The sequence below is a fragment of the Hermetia illucens genome, chromosome 3, assembly GCF_905115235.1.
Source record: "Hermetia illucens chromosome 3, iHerIll2.2.curated.20191125, whole genome shotgun sequence".
Lineage (NCBI taxonomy): Eukaryota > Metazoa > Arthropoda > Insecta > Diptera > Stratiomyidae > Hermetia > Hermetia illucens.
Window position 1 is genome coordinate 154,992,831 of NC_051851.1, and position 17,264 is coordinate 155,010,094.

Below are 17,264 nucleotides of genomic sequence, written 5' to 3' on the forward strand. Positions count from 1 at the left end.
TCCTCCGAAGAATTTTTGGCCCCCTATATGAGGATGGACGATTCCGTAGCCTACGCAATGACGAAATCTATGAGCGATACCAAGACCGTCCGGTTGTGGATAAAATCCGGCTCAATAGGTTACGGTGGGTGGGTCACTTAATCCGTATGGATGAGGATGATCCCACCCGGAAAGTCTATAAGGGCAATATCTATGGTAGAAAAAGAAGACGAGGCAGACCCTGCCTAAGATGGAGCGATGGCGTAGGTCAGGACGAAAGACAGCATTTAGGGATATCGAATTGGTGGACCTCGGCGCAAAACCGGGATGTCTGGAGTTCCTTATTAAGGCAGGCCTAGACCGGATACCGGTTGTTGCGCCGTTGGTGATGATGATGAACTCCAGGCGACGGGATTAGTTTCCGGGCAGCTCCTTAGTAAGCCATTGGCATGAAAGGGCGGTTCTGGAACTAACGATAACAGTAGTAACAAAATCTTCACCCCATACGGAAACTCCTTGATTTAGATCGCTCTCGACTTGAGAGTTAGCTCCGTAAATATTACTTATGAGAATATGCAGTTTGATCCAAATTTAATTAGTTGGTTAGTTAGCTATATCAGGGCACCTCACCGGCAAAACCAGTTCTTTTAAATGTCGGCGCCGAATTGATCATCCCTTCGGAATTTGAAACCAAGTCAGAGTCTTTTGTTCTTTTCCAACAAAGGTAGGTACTCAATCAATGACAAAAATTGCTTCACTGCATATGCTTATTGTAAGTAAAGATCTGTTTATGCGTTGAATAAAGTCATTGTTACCTTGAGTCTCCGTTTAGATACTTTTCATAGATACTAACTTTGAAGTCATTTAATAGACCGCGTTAATGACAATAGTGATTTCATGTCACTAATTATCGCCAGTGGTTAGAAAGGATAAAATCGTTGAAAATTTAAAATTACTTTAAGTTGATAGGATTGTGCCACTGACTTTTATTCCAAATGCAAAGTCCTTCTTCAGATACTTTTAAGATTAAGTTGCATACCCCATTAATCGATTTAGTCGCTTTAGATTTAAGGAAGCAATCAGTCCTAGAGCCGAGAGTCATGAAGGCGTGGTCCATGTATAATACGGTACAGGTAGAGGGTACTAAGGAGGAGTACGATGTGAAAGGAGCATGTTTTGGGAGAAAACTGACGATTCTCTAAAGTTACTTTTTATTGTACTCTGATTAAGCCGCTCCTCAAAAGTCTTGGTAGGCAAACTTTCCAATTGTCTTCCTTCCTTAATGTGCTTTCTGATCAACACGTCTACGGGTAACTAGCCTCTTCGCCGAGCAAATTCTTCATTCTAAATTCTATCAGACCAACGCGTCTGGGTGATACTTTGTAGACAAAGTCTGACGAAGGCTTTTAGCCTTTGATGTTTTTGAGGAAAGACATCATCGTTTATTGAAATCTTCATCCTCGAAGGCACCATGAAAAAACGCCATCAATGACGCCAAGAAATAATATCTGCGGCAACATGCAACCCTAGCGGATTCCGCCTTAGACCTCATTCCTCTTAAATTTTACCTTGATGCAGCATGTAACATTTTGAGCCACCATATCTCGCTCTGCTAAAAGTTATTGGTTTCTCTGGAATGCTCCTCTGCGTAGAGAATCCCAGATACGCTGCCTAAAGACTTCTCAAAATCGGTAAAAAGCTAATGAAGCGAAAATCACAATCGGAAATGATTCGCATTGTGTTGATGTGGTCAACGCAGGCGATCTATAGTGGAAATTAGTCTGCTCTCTGTCTGCTCGTCCAGGATTATTTTGGATGAGTTCCCTTTTTGGGAACCTTACTGACTGGGAATGTTCTCGGATTGTTAGGATTTCCATAAGAGCGGAAATAAAAGCTCTGCTGAAACTATAGGAACAGCGATGGATAGCTTTGCAAGGTGCAGTGGCCCTCATCCGTTTGAGTTCATTGACGGCCAAGATGGTTTCGTTTCTATATGAAGGAAAGAAAAATTCACGTGTCCTTTCCAGTTTGTTAAGTTGCACCGGCTCCTGAAAAAATAAACAATAGGAGGGATTCAAGTGACCTGTTGAAATATCCTCATACGCGAGTGCCGCGATCGAACGGGATGATCCGCGACGGATCGCATCCTCGATCAATGTTTCTTCTGGTTCATATGTATGGTGAGACGCGCACCTTGTCAGGATCGGTACAAATCGTCCTATTATCAGTGATGTGTCACAACTATCGAACCTCTTTCATGGCAAATTTGCTTGCGGATCTTCAACGTCAAACTAGCGGGTCTCACACAGAGAGCCACTTCGTTTAAGAGCAGTAAGTGTTGGTCGAAGACCTCTATCATGAGCAATAAGTTGAGGGATGACTTTGTCCACCAGTCTTTGCATGGTTTAAGGTGCTTTGCAGAGCCCAAATGGCATGGTCAACCGATAGAGTGGTTGCTCTGGAACTGTGAAGGCAATCTTACCCTTGGACGCCTCATCTAATAGAATTTGCCCTCAGAAGACCGCTAAAAATCCTCTCGATAAGATGTTAGTTAGTTAGTTTAGTTTACTGGGAGGCACTACAGCTCTGAGTACTCAGGCCATTGCTAGGCCCATTGTACTATCCCCGTAAATCGCCTATTCAATTGCTTCCCTCCTACGGCGTTCGCAGGCTTTAGCGAATCTGAAAACATTCTCCAGAGGCAGAAAGTGTGCAGATTCTTCATTGAAAAAAACATTACCAAGGTGTCTTCGTCTCAGATCTGGGGAGGCCCGGCAGCTGCATAAAAAGTGCAGGGCCGTCTCCTCCTCCTCCTCACATTGGCTGCATATAGCCGAAATCACCACCCCGAGCTATTCCATATGGTAGTTTAAAGAGCAGTGTCCCGATAAAAGCCCCACTAGGGTTTTCATATTCCACTTCATAAGGGACAGCAAAAATGTCGCGACCCCAGGTTCTTTCACAAGGATTTCCGCCTGCCGCAAGAGTTCAAATTTATCCACTCGACTGCATGAATCCTTGCAATTTCACCTTTCAGAGTAGACTTGACAGCGGATGGCCGGATTTCAAAAACTGGTTCTGGCCCCACCATTTTGGATCCAGACCCTCGGCAACCCAGTCTGTCAGCCTTCTCGTGAACAGCTATGTTTGAGTGCCCCGGCACCCACATCAAGAATGTTTCGTTCAGTAGGCCGTGTCTTAGTAGCACCTAATGACAACTCCACACCAACTGGCTTGATACGACGAATCTGGAAACCATATGATGAGCCGGCATCAGAGCTACCGGATGTTTGCCAAGGAATTTTCAGATAGACGCATGATTGTATCGAGTCTACCAATGGTGCGTCGTTGGCTGCTTTCCATTTGACCTCCAAGTGATGGTGGATCGATTTAAAGTAGCTTCAAGCGCCGAAGTCGGCGTAGTATTCATTGCTCCAGTAATACTTAGACAGCCAAGCCTCTAAATCTACGTTAGCAAAGTTCAGTCTCGGTCACCAGACGATGCACCCATATATCAAAATGGGTTTTATTATGGATGTATACGTCCAATGTATCCGTTTTGATGAAAGTCCCCAGGTCTTACCTATCGCATTCTTACAGCACCCGAGCAATTTGCAGGATTTCTGATGTTGTTCCAAGATATGGTGCTTCCACGTTAACTTGGAGTCGAAATATACTCCTAAATACTTGACTGTTTGTGCCAGCTGGATTTCTGCCTCTGCTAAGGTGCATAGCGTATAGTTGCCCCACTTGACGTTCCTAGTGAACATAGCTAGTCCAGTCTTGCTAGCGTTCACCGTGAGTCCATTGCGGAGGCACCAACTGTGGATTTCATGCAGAGTTCAAGCGGTCACATATTGTGCCATGTGAAGGATCCAACTGATTAACAGCGGTTCGATTCCATGCTGTTTTGCCGCATCACAAAATGCCGCGAATGCGGCATAATTTAAGGCACCTTCTATATCCATGAATACGCCACACATCCCGCCAGTTAATTGGAATATAAGCGTGTGCTAGGCGTGCACGATATATATTCCGAATATGTAGACCCAGGGAATCCATTCCCTCTATTACTAGCGCAGGAATGATACCATCTGGAGCTGCTGACTATGGAATGAGTTAAACGACCATTTTACTCGCTCCAATGATACTACTTTGCACGCCAGATTACAGCCAGCCAGATTATGGCCCTTATTGCCCTTCTCCGAGGGAGAGGTCTCCGGCAGGTTGCAGACGTGTATTCATAATCCACACATCTGTAACATTTAGTTTGGGGTGCCCCGATTCGTATCCTGCATATTACTCAACCAATTCTTCTTCTTCTTTTCCCTCTGTTTAGAAGTGTCCACGCGTATTATTCCGCAACTTCTACCACAGCGATTTTTTGACCTTGGGCGTTCGGAGAGTTGATGCCAATCCGGATATTGGTACTTCCCGAGATTCACGCTGGATGGCCTCTTCTACCTCGTTCTTTTCTGTGAGGCAGTCAAGTTCTCGATTTGTGGGTTCTAGTCTAGAGACAAAAGTTTTCTCTCTCAGTAGTGCTTTGAATGTTTTGCAGAACGTAACTCTCTCCGTTGTACTTGGACTTATTTCAACTAGGACCTCACCGCTCTTCCTGCTCGGAATGGAAGATACTTCCTCTCTGCTATATTCGGACTTGAACCTATGACAGATTTCCCTAAGCTCTTGCCTTCTGTCGGCTTACCAAGCAGAGCTGGGGGCCTAGTCCTCCTTCGTCTCCCCACCTTTTCTTTTGGTGCTCCATCCTTCGTGTCCGCCATCATTTTAAGCAAAGGTTGGTTTTGATGAAGGGTCGTGTTGTTGCCCCTTGTCCTTCTTCGGCTTTCCCTTTTGGGGCCCTGGAGAGCAATTAAGTGAAATTTGCTTCAGATACCCTTCCCCCTTTCGGTTTTTGTCCAGTTTGCTCTCCAACGTCTGCAACTCGTTGTACGCTCGCGGTATTCTCAACGAGGACGCGGTTGTTTCTGCTTTTCACAGATCTTCTATTACTCTCCCTGGCCGCTTGTACCACGAAATTCGATCCAGAAGCTTCTTTTTTTTTTTGGAAGAACCTTGCTTGCAACTGCCCCACATTGCTTGATAAGCCTTTCCTCTTCACCTTTTGCCCGACCAGTCCACAGTACTCCCACTCGTCTTATATTCGAAGCCATCTGGTCAATTTCAGCAGTTTCCACTGTGACTCGCATTGCCGAAACTGCGTAGAAGGAAGGGAAACCCTCATGCACTTTCTCTGTGATTGCCCAGCTCTGGCTGGAGTCAGCCTGCGGACACTGGGTAAACCATTCTTTGGGGCCTTTAGAGAGATTTTTACCTGCAGGGTCGGAGCGGTGCTTTCCTTCGTGAATGCTACGGGCTGGCTCTGAAGATCCGAGCCGGCTGGACTCTGCTTCCTTGCTCCCATAACAACAGTCACGGTCTTAGGAGTTTGTGGCATCAAAAGCGCTAATTGGGCTCCTCGGAGCGGCCACTGATACCTACCTTACACTGTGAATGCTTTCGCACCAATAGCGCAGCATGATATTATCTGCGCTGCCGTCGAAGTTGAAGGTGTCGCATTACTTTGCGCAAGGGAACGGGCCGCAGAAGTCAGGAACAAGTATAACCTCAGGGAGAAAGCCACTACCCCAGTTTTCACTTAGCTGATCCCGGAACTCACGGACGGATCAGCATTTGCTTGGGGCAACGTGGTTTACTAATACCGATTAAATGCACACTACCCAACCAGGGTCCTGAAAGGGGTCGCTCCTGATACGCGCGACAACTACTACCTTAGCAGAGCTAGGCAGTGTTCTAGATTAGTAAGAGAAACTGGGAGGGGAAGGAGGACCAAAGAAGTATCTCATTGATTAATCTTGCACTATATGAACTTGAATATGGTCCGTCTGCTGCCGTGCCAACCATAACTGAAAATATCATTTCTTGTCTAAAATCCTTGACTTTGTAAGGATCAATTCCGCTACGAGGTACTCTGCAAACGTGTCCAGATTCGATAACATCTCATCCCAAGTCTAATTTGCTCATAGGCCCCGGCCTGGTCCTATTCTCATTTCTCCCATCATCCTTTCTCTAAGACCAAGTCAAAGGAAAATATTGTTTCAGAATTTCACTTCCAGCCATAATATCCTCAACAATACCATTGATCCCAACTTTTCAATTAGAAAATCGTGTTTAAGTTCAATGGAATATCGAACGGGCTAAAATGTACTGAAACTGAAATTTTCCACTTCCTTTGGCAGAGCACATAATACTCGAAAGGAAATTCCATTATTTAAAATTCATTGCTCCTGTTTAAAATACCACCACTTGAGGCTCTTAAATAATATTTTACACAAAAGGCTACAACTCAAGTGCGCTACTATTATCCCCTATTCGGGCGAGGACCTCTCTCCCGGCTGCCAGCATTTTACAGCTCAAATCGCATTGCCCGAGCTCAGGAGCTGACTGTTCTTTGCGTCGACATGAAACTGAAGCTGTGAAAAGGACGAAAACTTTGTACAAAAGCAATCATTTAACAAAAGCCACTTTCTAAGCACTTAGCGTTGAAATTTTGAAAGTGATGACAAGAAAGGATATTCGTATCGGCACGTCGTGTACTGAAATATTGTTCCTTGCATGTTCCTTGGCTCATATACGTGCAAGTTACTGCATGGATGTGTGTCGGCTTCATGGCTTCTTATCATAGGAATGGGGAGAATGTGGAGGCTCAAAGGAGTTCTTTGCTTTGTTGACGCTTTCGGGAGAAAGATGGTAGTGGCTTGAGTGGTTCAAATGTAAGCCTTCCTTCTACCGCTATTCAGTTCAGTCATTCAATGAAATGGAAAATCTCTTCATGTATTCTATGTATTATGTAAGCTCCTTTTCTTTTCCGTACTTTTCCTTAATAACATGAAAGAGTGCAGAAGAAAGCTTGTGGAAACATTGTAAGTGAAAGTAGAGTAGGTAGCCGAGCATTGTTCAAGACAATCATAAAAAGCAGGCACTTGTAATTTAGCTGGGAAAGTAGTACTTCCGCGTGGGAATGAATAGTTGAGAGGCGGACTTTTGTTTTGTCAGGAGATGTATGCAATAATCAAGAAAATGAAACCCATTAAAGGACTCGCAGACAGTTTATGAGATTGCTGGCAAACCGGATGCGTCTGTGCGTGCATTTAACCAAGTTCAATAATGAACAGTAGCTTCAACCTAGTTCTGGGGTCGAAGCACTTTGAAACGTCTCATCAGTCTCGTGGCAATTCAGTAGTCCTCCCTTAGGATCTACCATGCTCGAACTAATACTCTTTAATGACGGGAACCTAATTTTAATGCATCCCAGTGGAAGAGTAGTGTAACGAACCTGGGAAAGGCACGAAAACGTTGCTTGTATATTCTGACCAATTGATGGATATATGGTGCTACCGGGCGATATCTACTAGGCCCAGTACTTACTGAGTGGATTAGGTGTGCAAGGATAACGATTTGGTAACAAACAAGTATATCTTCCTCACCCTGGAAAAAGAGAATCAAAACAGAGGGAGATTCAAAGCTGTAAAAAAAAATCCCTGCACAAAGTCGATACAAGAAAAGCAATAGCATAGGAGACTTGAACTTTGACCCCATAGATGCCGCTTATATCAAGTCTCAACCACTACTAGTCTCTGCCCAAGAATATCCATCTAACGGAAACTTGGAAGTAAAATCCGCCTCATCTTTTCCCCTCTCGCAGAATGAATATTTATTGGAATAGGAGGCGTTGTCTCTCCCAATGAAAAATCACTGCACCCTTGCCGATGAGCACAGCCAATGGCCCACCTAAACCGTCCCCCTTATTTTGCAGTTCCAACAGAGTATCCTCAGTAAAGAAACCAGCTAATTGGGCATATAGCCAAAAAGCTTTCGGGCTCCTGGTCTGAAACATGCAAATGTAGTTTGTAATTTATGAGCACTCAACCTGTGGTCAGGCGGCCCACCTATTCCACTGTCTAACCTAGCCTCCATCTTTTTTACTCCTAAGGCTTTTTTCAGTTCAATGCTGCGCTTTGTTCAGCAATACTTGATCCCTCTTGACATTGATGATAATGGTCCTTCAGAATAAAAACGACCAGCAAGCATAGTTAGTGACCCCTTGCAGCAAATACAATCGAACGACCGTAATTTCTGGGCTTTTTAGAGATCACTTCCTTGCATACCATTTTTAAGGTTTTGTTTATTAAAATCGGTTCAATGTCTGTCTGTCTTTTTTTTTTCAGCGTTAGAAAGTGGAAAGGTTCAAAACCTACTGCTGGCTCCTGCCACGCAGTTATGTGAGACTTCTACTCACTAAAACCACCTCCTTCTCATTCCACTCTCCCCACGGAACTCCTATCAAGTATTGCGTCGCGGGGCTGGATCAGCTTTTAACTGCGGCTCATTATGGTTCTCTCCCTTCCCTGTTTTCGTCGAAGTTCTTCCTGCCTACGCTGTTGGTGAATAGCTTGCAGTTCCCTTACAACCTGGCTCCAAGCATCCGTTGACTCCAGCATAAACTCCACAATGTTTTCGGGTATTAAACGCCTGTCTGCGACCGCTTCCATTCTTGTTCGGTGCGCGGTGAAACTGGGGCAATCAAATATGACATGCTCCGCATTCTCAGCCACGTTACCACATCTTGGGCAGCATGGTGATTCGTCGTGACCAAATCGATGTAAATAAGCACGATAACCTCCATGTCCACTCAAGAATTGTGTTAACTCGTAGCTTAATTCCCCATGGTTTCGTTCAAACCATCTCCGAATATCCGGAATGATGCGGTATGTCCAACGACCAGTTTGGGACTCGTCCCATCGCTGTTGCCACCGTTCGATAGATTCCCACCGTGCCAGCTGCCGTCGAAATGCGCTAGACTCTCCAGCTGCATACGTTTTGTCGTAGAGTCGCTGACTTTTTTTCGCCAAGATGTCTATGGGGAGTATCCCTGCTAGTACATATGCTGCTTCTCCTGATGTTGTCCGATATGCACGGCATACCCGGAGTGCACTTAACCGATACGCCATTCCCAATTTTCGGTAGTTCACTTTGTTATTCAGAGCAGTTGCCCAAACCGGAGCTGCGTAGAGTAGCACGGAGCTGACTACCCTGGAGAGCAGAAGACGTCGACTTTGTCTTGGCCCACCAATGTTCGGTAGTATCCTCGAGATCGTTGTAGCGATGGACGACGCTTTAGTTGCGGCGTACTCAATGTGTCTTTTGAAGTTGAGTCTTCTGTCAATAATTACTCCCAAGTATTTAAGCGATGGTTGGGAGTAAATTGTTTTTCCGGCAACTTTGATTTTCACAGTTGTGTTCTTTCTTCTCTTGCTTATGAGAACTACTTCTGTTTTATGCTCGGCAAGCGAAAGGCCAGAATTTCTCAACCAGGAATTGATCTCCCACATTGCTTCATTTGCATAGATCTCGATCTCGTCCTGGTGCTTTGCAACCACCGTTATTCCGATATCATCGGCGAAGCCAATAGTTGTCACGTTGTCTGGTAGGCGTAGCGTTAACACTCGATCGTCTGTCTGTCTGTCTGTCTATCACTGGCACTTTTCTCAGAAACCGCTTTACCGATTGACACGAAATTTGGTGCGAAAGTGAGATCTGTGGACCCCCAGACATGCAGTGAGTGATAGCCTCCTACGTTGAGATTTAGGGGGGTCCCCATGCATTTAAAAGGGGGGTGTTACAATTTTTTTCACCAAATATAGTCACGAAAGGTCTCGATTAGTACTTTTCGAAGCCGGTCTTAGTTTTGAGATTTTTTAAAAAGGCGGAGAGTGCGAGGGGTGCAAAGTGATGATTTTTTTAACGGACCCATTCTCAGAAAGTACCTAACCGAAAAATCTGCAAAAAATCATTAAGCTGCCTCTATACGGTATCCAGGCCTCAAAATACTCTCCATATCCATATCTGTCCAAATTAAGTTAATAATAGTATATTGCCGTATTTTTGAGAAAATTGAGTAAACCCCCCTCAAGTTTATCTCAGAGTTATAAAAGTTGGTACTAGTATAGAATATAATATGAAGCATATTATCTCTAAGTTTGATCAAAATCGTACTATTAGTAACAAAGTTACAGTAGCTCAAAGTTGCCTTACCGTGTAAATTTACAACCCGAAGTACTAAATCAGATATTCTAAATGCATATTCTTAACGGGCTACGTACAAATAGGATAGTACTCACACAAGGAGCAAACAAAACCTTTCATACCTGAAGCGCCCAGCTTCCGGTTTCCCGACTTGTTGAGATTTGTAAACCGCCAGTCTGCAACGAGCAGAACGATCAGAATAACTCCTACCTAAAACCGCTAACTTCAAAGCAATGTCGCAGGTCGACACTGTCCGCAAATCTTCCCAGAGCCTGCGCGTTTCGTGCCAGCTAGACGTAGTTTACATAATAGTAAAAACACCTGCCACCGGTTCCAGAGCAATTCCAATGCTCCAATAGGAAATTACTCAGCCACTGGCCACGCTGCTCCGAATCTGCGTGAAGTGTTTTTCCGCCAACTTAGTCCCTTGCGGGACCTATTATATAGCAAGGAGTGGGGGGATGTCTTCTTTTGCAAGCATGACTGCGCCAGTTTTTTCTTCAAGAGCTAAGTAAAATCCATGCTCAGTCATTCACCAACTCTGACTCACCGCATCACCATCCTTAGTCTGCGCAGGGCGGCAGCATGCGGCGACTAACACCGCAACATCGTCCATCATCTCTAGTCGAAACAGATCATCATGAGATGGTCCAGAGATCTTGGCCAAGAATAGATCCGAGAGCTACTTCCAATGCGGTTTCCATTTCCCACTAAGCTTCTTAGATCCCGACGTAAAAACAATTTTTCAACGCATCAAACATGTTGGCCAACTGGCCAAACCCACGAGGGGCACCTGTCATTGACAGCAACGGTTACATACTTCATTTAGTTTCAACATTTGAACTATCTCTTCAATCCCACCGATAGTAGATCTCCCGGCCATGCTGTTTTGATTGTAACCAATTTTGGTTTGATGATTTTCTCGAGTGGCTTTCCTACTTTGTCCCTCATCCTAAGCGGACGATAATCTGAAGTATCGCTTGCCTTTGTTTATGAGCGCTTCCCTGTCTCACATTTTTCCAAAGGATGGGGAGAAGACTCTTATTCACTAAAACCATTTCCGACCCTTCCCTGCCCCATAGAACTACCATTACAGGTATTACATATTGGGGCGAGATTGGCTTACATTAGCTAGGCCTCTTGTCTGTCATGCGTTCATAACACCGCCTTCATGATCGTTTAGGTTTTATGCAGTTTATCCTAGATACTTGCCATCAAGCAGCTGATCGCATCCCAATCTTTCTGGCAGGCTAGCATTCTGCATCTTACCTACAATGATCATAGATAGATACATAGATCTCTGTCTGTCGTTTTTTTCGCCTGCTGCAAAGGAGAGATGGAGTTAAAATTATATATGCCTGCTACCTCGTCTGCCAAGATGTCAATTGATAACATTCCTGTCAATAGCGTTTATTGAGTTCACTTCAGCATCTTCGAGATGCTTCGCAACCATAACCGGCGCTATGTCATCATCATGTCCCAACATTGTGACCTCTTCCGGAACTAGAAGATTAAATATATCATTGTACATGAAGTCCCCCAGCAGCGGGAGCCCAGTACGGAGCCCTGTGGAACAGCGGAAACGGCGTATTCTTGGCTAACCAATTATATGACATCAACAGTAGAAACCCACACTCCCGATCTGACAAACCTCGTTGGCTCACAGTAACCAGGTGCATTCTATTATAGATTACCGGGTCCAATAGTTCTAGGAGATATATAGACCTATAGGATAATGCTCGCCTGGAGGCTTGTCATTCATAAGCAGCAGTACCATCTTCTGCCGCTTCCATTCCACTCAGACATTCACGCTTGGAGCAACTCGGCGAACATGTTCTATCTGGATTTGCTCAATTCAGAATTCCGTCCAGATCCGGATCTTCGTTGTTACCTATTCTGATGTAGGTCTCCATAAACTCGGCTTGGCTACTGACGGAATTGTCGCCACACTCACAGAATTCTGAAAGGTCCTAGTGTCTTTCTCTTCCTGGAGGAATAACCCCTGGAAGATTTTTAACAAGAGAGTAGCGCACGTAATCTGCGGAGATGACCGGCCTCTGAATCGTCCCATCACAACTCTATAGCAACACCACCACTTTACATCCGCCTCAGAGTAGATATCCTTAAAGCATTCCCTTTTGATCCGCTAGATGGCCAGCTGGAGATTTTTGCGAGCTTCGGTTTATACATGCTCTTTTTGCACCCCATCTATCCTACCTACCGCCAATTGGGCCGTTCGCCTGACTCAGTGGCAGGCTGATTTAAGGTCGGCCAGTTTACTATTCCACCAGTAATAGGGTCTTCTACTGGGGAATGTGTGTCTATTAGGCATGGCCGCGTTACATACCTTATGGAGGTAGTCGCTTAGAGAGCTTTTTTGTAGAGCCACCAGCTTTAGTGGGTTTGTCTGGCCACAGTTCCACCAAGGTCTGCTTATCTAGTGCTTTTGCGGACCAGCCTGTTATCCCTCTCGGTTTGGGTATGTTATTTTCCTACTGTATGGCTGTTTGCTTAGTTCAAAAATTGCCTGTTGATCGGTGTGGGTGTGATTTTCGCTAACATTCTAGAAAATTCAACGCAGTGCAGAGAATAAAGGCCAAGTCTACGACTGAGGCAAACCTCCTTTCAGAAAGGTACTTGTATTATCTTCGTTTGCCGGAAGTATTTCTAACACAAAAGTCTCTAATAGGCTTCTTCTTTTCCAGGGCCCAAGCTTTGGAATCGTTAAAAATCGTCTTCGGACTTCGTCCCCCCTGACCAAGTCTTCGCCCCCCTGACCAAGTAAATCCTGACTGAAACTGCAATAGTTGTGTTTTATTGAATAAACCTCATTTTTCCATTGCAGGCAACCCCTTTTGAAATTCCAGGCATTTATTACTTCCAGCAACATGCCGGTCATCCCATTCCGTCTTTCCTTTGCACAATAAACATTTGGAGTCCCTGTTGCATTTCTTGGCAATATGACCATCAGACCGAGCGGTTAATGCGGTCGGTCCACGCTTTCGAAAAGTGTCCAAACATGGGGCACTTGGAGCATATCTTTAATCCATCTATTACTTTCATTCCCTTGCATTCCGCTTCAATTGACAGAGCTCGCACTTGGGGGACGTACTTTCCTTCTTCCTTGCTTTTAGTCCCGGTTTTCCTTTTTCCTCAAGGCGCCTACTGACTGCCTAGAGGGTCCACGTCTTTTTCCCGCACTGTTTTGTTTGGTAGTAAGTTGACTTGTCCTCGATATTTTGTTTTTGTTTTCCCCCCTCCTGCGATATGTTATTGAGCATTCTAATAGCATATTCTTTACAGCTTGGTGTCTATTGTGCTTGCCCTTGATCAACTCGGACAGCTCAACTGTCCAAAGACGACCAACAAGAGTACGTTTTGCGAAGCGGTCAAGGGGCTATTGGGGAAGAAGGCTCTTGTTTCCAGCCTAGAGCCCATGTGCTCTCTAGAAATCCGGCATCTTGACTGCCTCACTGAAAAGGAATGAGGCGATAAAGCGTGAATGTCCTGATGTAAACAATGGCCGGGTAGGTATCACCCCTGTAAATGCTCGAAGCCAAAAGTTCGCCGTGGTAGTCCCCGAACAATATGCGAGGAAACTCCTTCGCAGCGGGAGAACAAAAATCGGATGGGTAGTATGCAGGGTGCGAATGCGGATAGTCCTCACCAAGTGCTACAGGTGTCTGGATTATGGACACACGTCAGCAGCTTGCAAGGGACCGGGCAGAGGGACAGCATGCCGGAGATGCGGCCAAGTGGGGTCATGAAGCGGAGACCTGCAATGAAAGCGAGAGTTGCGTTCTCTGCAGGGATCGTGGCGCGTCTGGTGAGAGCGTCGCACACACTGTGGGCTTAGGACGGTGCCCGATCTTCAGGGCAGAATTGGAGAGAGCTAGGGTGCGAACTGCATGATCCACATTTTACTTATTAACATACACCAGAGTGCAACCGCTCACCAATTACTAGCACAGTTCGCTGCGGAAGTAAATGCTGATCTAGTGCTTATTAGCGAGCAATACCGAAACAAGGACCTCATGGCATCTCGAATTATCGGGCACCGCTGCCATCTGGGTTCGGGACCACGTTCAACTTGGTGTTCTTGCTGAAGGCCGGGAGAACTGGTTTTTCTGGATCCGGTGTTTACTAATAACGTTTTTTAGCTTTTACCTGACGCCGAACGAGACGGTGCCGGACTTTCGGAGCCGGCTTGATGATCTGAAGGACGAGCACGGAGGGACGAATCCTGGTAGGTGGTGATTTTAATGGTAGAGCTCTTGAACGGGGCATGCTTCTGTCAGACTCCAGAGGGAAACAGATTCTGGAAATGGCGGCGAGAACCCTGGTCACCTGGTCGGTTATGCAGACGACGTTGCAGCACTTGTTGCCGGACGCACTGTTGAACAGGCGCAAAGCAGACTTGGGACATTGATGTGATGGGTAATCGGATGGATGACTGCTCACATTGTCAGGCTTGTCCTGGGAAAAACCGCAGTAGTCATCTTAACCAGAAAAAGAAATCCAACCCTGTGCCCCATATCGATTGACTTTAGAGTCAAAACCAGCGGTTAAATACCTTGGTTTGATGCTCAATTCGAAAATGAGCTTCTTCAAGCAAATCAAAGCAGCAGCGACCAGGGCTGCAGCTCAAGTCGCAGTCTTGAGTCGGCCAATGGCGAATATTGGGGGTCCTATATCAACCAGGAGACGTCTCTTTATGGGAGCAACGCAGTCAGTTGTGCGGAGGAATGGGCTGATGCCCTTCACAAGGAGGTGCATCGTAAACGCCTTGCAGAGACGAGGACCTTTGCTAGTGGCGTTTGCTAATCGCATTTTCTCCGAACCGGCTGTGATGGTGATCGCAGGAGTGACGACCGTTGTCTTCCTTGCCAAGATGCGTAAAGCTGTCTACCGCCGTAAGGGCGAGAACTTAGGAGAGGTGGTTGCCCGTGAAGAATGTCAACGCACCCTTATTGAGTAGCATCTTTCTTGGCAAAATGAGCCAAGCGGCAGATGGATTGCGCGGCTCAGCAACAAATTAGACCCGTGGTTAAACAGAACGCACCGTGGATCTCACCGTTTACTTCCGATTACTTCCTTACCCAACTTCTAAGTGGGTATGGAGGTTTTGAGTCTTACCTGCACAGAATCGCAAAGGTGCGATCTCCTGATTGTGTGTTCTGCAATGGAGTGGAGTGTATTGAATTGTGTTCAAGCTCTTCTTATTCCGAAGAAGATGGAACTCGACCAGTGGAGGGATCGGACGGTAAGGAGTTCGCTGAACTGAGAACTCCCTTCCTCCCCTTAACCTTCCGTTGGTGAAAAGGATTCCCACACTTCAAGGCTCAAGAAGCCAGGAGAGCGGAACGGATAGCCCGAAGTAATATGTCAAACGGTTCTAGGCTTGTTCTCTGATGACAGGCAGGTATTTGGTTGGTAGTCCGACAACGTGCTGTTGCGGGAGTCCAACACTCTTGCGTAAACGCATTCACCTACCCTGCTCCCAAAAAAAGGTCCCTCATCCTGTAATGCGTTATTAAATAGCAACATGGAAACAATAAAGACATGAAATGGACTTCTTTATTTACTTCTTCTGTCTCCCTCGCGACTATATTCGATTTCCTTTTTAAACTCTGCCCCATCCATTGGGCAACTAATGTGGCCATATGTCACCAAATATATATCACCAAGAGATAGTTAGCATTCGCCCTACAGCAACATATTAAAGTCCTTTGATTGAATTTTATCGAATAGTTCGATCGAACTGCGGAACTATGCAACATAAGCTTTTGTAATTTTGAGGGCTCCGACCCACGACACTAACCTGATCAACCGCTTTGAGGGCAAATATTTCAGTTCCGGTGAAAATTCCATTCATCTCACGGATCAAAGTTCTACATCCGTTCCTTCACACTTCAAGCCACAACATTCACATGATACCACATTGTGTTCCAATCAAATTATTCCGGGGAAAACATTGGAATGTTCCTGGATATTTTTCCGGGCCCGGGTCGTGCGGCAACCTTCGAACATTGTTGCACCATATGTAATTGCAACATTCCGTGAAATTACCTTGGCTCAACTGATTGGTTGAGCAATCAAACGCCCTTAACATAAATTGCCTTCAAATTAAATACAATTTGGATAAATGCATAGGCAAGCGAAAATGAAGGCTAGCCCCGGTGACCACCATTTGTAGTTAGTTGCCTTTAGAAAAAGCCACAGTTCATCGGTTGAATTTGTTCATGCATGGCCGGCATATGTGGGACATTTGGGCCTAGGCAGTTGGCTAACGCATGCATGTGTATATGGCAAGGATGTTGGGATTACAACGTGATTGTAATTAAATGGGATAGTCTGGGACGCCAGGAGACTCGGAGCGAATCCCAAACAACAGGCACTCCGGATTACATGAATGAATCGGCTGAAGGTTTGGCTTCGGATTTTTTGTTTGAAGTATCCACTTTGTCCGTTCAGTGTCAGAAATCATCCCTTTATCAGTTCGCTGGAAGTTAATGAGTGGGTTTTCCGTCCCTCCCGGAATTTGGTTTCAGATTCAAAGCAACAATTCTCCTTCTTTTCTCATTTTACATTTTTAACACTCTTAACATCTGACCTGGATATCAGGTCACACCTTTGCCTCCGAATTCCTTATCCAAAATTCAACTGAAACAACTCATTTCCCTATACAATTTCCTCTCATTCTTCTGCTGATATCAAAGGACAAAGGGTCCTGAATCCCGACGAAACAATTACAGTCACGTTTGCCAACAGAATAATTCAGGCAAAGTACAAAAAAATGTCCTTCAGAAATTCACCTTTATTTCATTAACACCTCTCCTGACAAGTGAATTCCCATACTTTGTGTCCCGAGCCTCGCTCATCCCCCGCCCATCTCTTTTAAATTTCCATTGTTCTCCAGGAAGACGGCGAAAACAAGCTACGCTACGAGCAAGATATCTTTGTAGGTTTCCCATCGGTAGAAACAAACGGTTGGCCTGTGTCTGACAAAACGGCAGGGAAGCATACCAACGACCGATTCCATTGACTCAAGAATTGAATAGACGAGCGGCGGAGTGATGATTCCCGAGGCCATCTAATGTAGGACAAAGAGCGACCAAGACAATTAGCGAAGTCATTTTGATTCGTTAATTAATAAATCTAAGAGGAAGTGACTTAAT